Source organism: Giraffa tippelskirchi, chromosome 8 (assembly GCF_054371585.1).
Source record: "Giraffa tippelskirchi isolate mGirTip1 chromosome 8, T2T-mGirTip1v1.2.pri, whole genome shotgun sequence".
NCBI classification, from domain to species: Eukaryota; Metazoa; Chordata; class Mammalia; order Artiodactyla; family Giraffidae; genus Giraffa; species Giraffa tippelskirchi.
In genome coordinates this window covers 36,153,080-36,157,520 of record NC_137282.1, presented here as the reverse complement: position 1 = coordinate 36,157,520, position 4,441 = coordinate 36,153,080, and the positions used below count along the sequence as shown (strand labels likewise).

The 4,441-nt window shown below is 47.6% G+C and overlaps 1 long non-coding RNA gene across 1 annotated transcript; it reads right to left on the bottom strand.

Moving 5' to 3' along the window:
- Positions 1 to 590: 590 nt before the first annotated feature.
- LOC145518850 (uncharacterized) lies at positions 591 to 2,689 on the bottom strand. The gene is made up of 2 exons (XR_014063347.1): positions 2,325 to 2,689; positions 591 to 1,090 (listed from the first exon to the last, which is right to left on the bottom strand). It is a non-coding gene; the product is annotated as an uncharacterized LOC145518850 (long non-coding RNA).
- Between the last annotated feature and the right edge of the window lie 1,752 nt (positions 2,690 to 4,441).

Sequence of the window (4,441 nt, the reverse complement as noted above, 5' to 3'; positions counted from 1 at the left end):
ATTTCCTACAAGCTAGTTTGGTTCCAGGCGATGTGTGGCACATTCTAATGTGTTTTATTATATTTATTCATTCATTGTAATGATCTATCAAGTGCCTAATATACGTCAGGGAAAGCTGAAGATCCCTGGAACACATTAGTAAATTAGAGAGACCGAGTCCCCACCTTCTTGGAGCTCATACTGTAGGAGGATGAGACAGGAAATAATGAATAAAAATGATAAAAGTAAATCTGACCATTTGTTAAAAGGGGGCAAGTGATTCTGGGGGAAAAAAACTACAGCTGGCTAAGGGTTATTTGCAAATCGTGGGCAGAGATGCAATTTTAAAAAGGTAATCGGGGGAAGGCTGATTGGAAAGGTGTTTTTTGAGGAAAGGCTTAAAGGAGGAAAGAGAATTAACCCTGCACATATCTGGAGGGAAAGTGTCTAAATCAGAACTAGCTCAAAATCTCCAAGACAGGATAAGATTGGTGTGTTCCAGAAACAAAAAGAAGGCTAAAATCTATGACATTTAATAAAAATAATTGATAACTTGAGGAAAAGGAAACAGCCACAGGAATGCATGAACAGAATAAACATGACCCACTCTGTTCACTGACTATGACCAGGTATATTTAGGAAAGCAGAAAAAGTGGAATATTTTATTTTATAGAAGGCTTGAATTATAAACATTCAAAGATGGACACACAATGTTTAACCTGCTCAGTCTATCAAATCTCTAAAAATGTCAACTTATTTTTAAAAGGTAGTCTCAGTTTTATATATATTTAGAATGTATATCACCATATTTACTGCTGCCTATGTGAGATTTTCCTGAACAATCCCATTCACTTGGATAGTTTTGCCTACTTTTTCTATAATACAATGACCACCCAATGTCTGTTTTCAGAGGCCCAGACCTCACTCTAGTGCTGTTAGCTTAAGGTGTGCACCGTGGACTGAATACCTTCATCTGGGCATCACTGAACATCACCATGACCGTCCCCAATGTCAAAGGCAGAAATCTGGTCTTCATTTGGCTTCCCTCCTTTCAGCCTCTTGCCAAGTCCAGGAGGTCTTCAAACCCTGACGACTTCAAGTCCACACGCTCCTAGGATATATATATTCAAACATTTCAGCTATTGGGACCCATGTGGAAGCAAGCTAATTTCCTATTACTGTACTGAATATTTGGCTTCCCTGATGGCTCAATGGTAAAGGATCTGCCTGACAATGCAAGAGACACGGGTTTGATCCCTGGGTGGGTAAGATCCTTTGGAGAAGGATCTTCAGAAGAATACTCCAGTATTCTTGCCTGGGAAATCCCATGGACAGAGGAGCCTGGCTGGCTGCAGTCCATGGGGGTCACAAAAGAGTCGGACGTGATTTAGCAAGTAAAAAACAATATTGAATATTTATATATAAGGTAATGTATGTTATGTGCATAATAAATGTTATATGTGTATATATAGTCATATTATTATATAATGTATTATGCTGAATATTTATAAATAAGGTAATATGTAATATAAGGTAATTTATGTAATATAAGGTAATACGTGCATAGTAATGTTTATATGAGGTATATTCATACTGTAAGTATAAATATGTAATATTTCACACGCTGCTGTTGCTCAGTCACTTCAGTCGTGTCTGACTCTTTGCAACCCTGTGGACTGTAGCCTGCCAGGCTCCTCTATCCATGCAATTTTCCAGGTAAGAACACCGGACTGGGTTGCCATATCTTCCTTCAGGGGATCTTTTCCACTCAAAGGATTTATGTCTTCTGCTTTGCAGGCGGATTCTTTATTGCTGAGCCACCAGGGAAGCCAAATATTTCACATATTGTGCCCCCATATATTGGCATCAGGAACGCTGCTCTATTTGTATAATGACATGTGCACCAGGCTCTTAAAACACGCGTCCAGACGGTCTGCAGAGGAGGCTCTGCTCAGCGTGGCATCGGTCAGAGGCCTGCAGGGTCTTCCGCGGGCCCTTGCCCAGAGTTGCGCGCCAGACGCAGGGCGGCTCCCCACGCGCCGCCGGCACGTGCTGGGCGAACCTGCGCACCTGGACACCACAAGCGTGGATGCGACCCCGGCCAGTCTGCCTGACGCCGCCCTTACCTTCCAGGTCATCAGTTTTCAGCTTCCGGGTCATCAGCCCGCAGACCTCCGGAAACACTTTAACCCGGGTCCCCGGACCTCAGTGACACTGCCAGTGATCAGTCCCCTTGTCCTCGAGGCGGCAAGGCAAACCTGCTCAAGGACAGGTGCCGGGACGGAGGCTGTGGGGGCCTGGCTGGAGCCCTACCCGCTGGTGTCAGGGGACGGCGAAGAGCCTACCTGGAGAGCCGGGTCGACAGTCAGCCCACCGGGGGCAGCCAGGTGCCCACAGAGCGGGAGGAGCTTGGCGCTGCCCTGGACCGACCTGGGGCTGACCTTGGACGGGGCTGGCTGCAATGGATCGGTCCCCAAGCTGCGGCGGCCGCGCTGCCCCTCAGACAGATGGGCTAAGCTCCCTGGACCGAGTGAACTCCCTTTGAGGCCCGAGGCAGGGGCTTCCAGGGTCCACCTGGAAATCATGTCCAGGGTGGGGGCTGGTCCTGGAGACCCCGTGGACCGTTGATTCCCCGGGCGCCTACCTGGGCGGGCCTGAGCTCCCCATCCTGGGCAGCCTGTGCGGTGCGCGCCACCTCGCGGCCGTTCCTGGGCGTGCGCCTTCAGCCCTTGGCTTTAAGACCCTCTCTCTGGCCGGAGCTCACAGCCGGCCTCTTGGCCAAGCCCATCTCAGGGGTAGTTGTAGCAACTAAAATGACATCCCTTGACAAAGAAAGAACAAGGAAAAAAAAAAAGGACTGGGTGGCTTAAAACAACACAACATACACTTATTTCTCACAGTTCTAGAAGCTGGGAAGTCCAAGATCAAGGTGCTGGCAGATTCTGGGTCCGGTGAGAGCCAACTTGCTGGTTTGTAGAGGGCCATCTTCTTGTCTCCCCACCTGGTGGAGAAGGAGTGAGCTGGCTCTCTGGCTGATTGTTAAAGGGCTCCACCCTCGTGAAGGAATTACCTCCCAAAGGCCCCACCTCCAAACACCATCACATTAGGGATTAGATTTCAATATGTGAATCTGGGGGGCACACGGACTTTCATAGCATATTTAAAAGCAGAGACATTACTTTGCCAACAAAAGTCCGTCTAGTCAAGGCTATGGTTTTTCCAGTGGTCATGTATGGATGTGAGAGTTGGACGGTGAAGAAAGCTGAGTGCCGCAGAATTGATGCTTTTGAACTGTGGTGTTGGAGAAGACTCTTGAGAGTCCCTTGGACTGCAAGGAGATCCAACCCATCCATCCTAAAGGAGATCAATCCTGGGTGTTCATTGGAAGGACTGATGCTGAAGCTGAAACTCCAATACTTTGGCCACCTCATGTGAAGAGTTGACTCGTTGGAAAAAACCCTAATGCTGGGAAGGATTGGGGGCAGGAGGAGAAGGGGACGACAGAAGATGAGATGGTTGGATGGCATCACCAACTTGATGGACATGGGTTTGGGTAGACTCCGGGAGTTGGCGATGGACAGAGAGGCCTGGCGTGCTGCAATTCATGGGGTCGCAAAGAGTCGGACATGACTGAGCAACTGAACTGAACTGAACTGAATGGACTTTCAGCCCATAACACTACCAAAGGAAGAATAGTACTGTGGGGCCTGGAGAGGAAGAAGAAAATGTGAGAGAAATTATAGCATCTACCTTAACTTGGTTTAGGGCTTCCCAGGTGGTGCTAGTGGTCAAGAACTTGCCTGCCAATACAGGAGCAGCAAAAGACAAGGGTTCCATCCTTGGGCTGGGAAGACCCTCTGGAGAATGAAATGGCAACCCACTCCAGGATTCTTGCCTGGAGAATCCCATGGACAGAGGAGCCTGGCTGGCTACAGTTCATAGGGTCACAAAGAGTCAGACACGACTGAAGCAGCTTACCACACATGCGCTAACTTGCTGTATCATGGCAGACCAGGGAAGAAAGTGACAGTGAGTTGGATAAAACAAGCAAGTTTAGAGTCAAGGAGGATGGGCTTGCCACTGCATTTGAAAAGTGGGAGACCAGGACCTTTAGGAGTGAAGAGTTCAGTTAGTTTCTGAACACAGATAAGAAACAGCTGAAGCTGGCATTTCAACACATCTTGTGGTCAGAAAATGCAAGAAAGAAAATAATAGGTGGATCCCTGACTCCAAGAATACCTACAGAGATGTGTGAGCACAGTTGCTGTGGTTCAGGTAAGAACTGAATTAAGTGTGCTTTCCAACTGCTGCCTGTGTCTGCTTCCTTCTCCCTTGAAATCTGGCTTTTGCCTCCATGAATGACATTGGTCTGGAAAAGATATTTCTTTTGATTTCCGTGCCTGAGTGCTATTAAATCATTTGGGCTATCTGTGTACCCCAGATATGAATGAAAACTATAGGT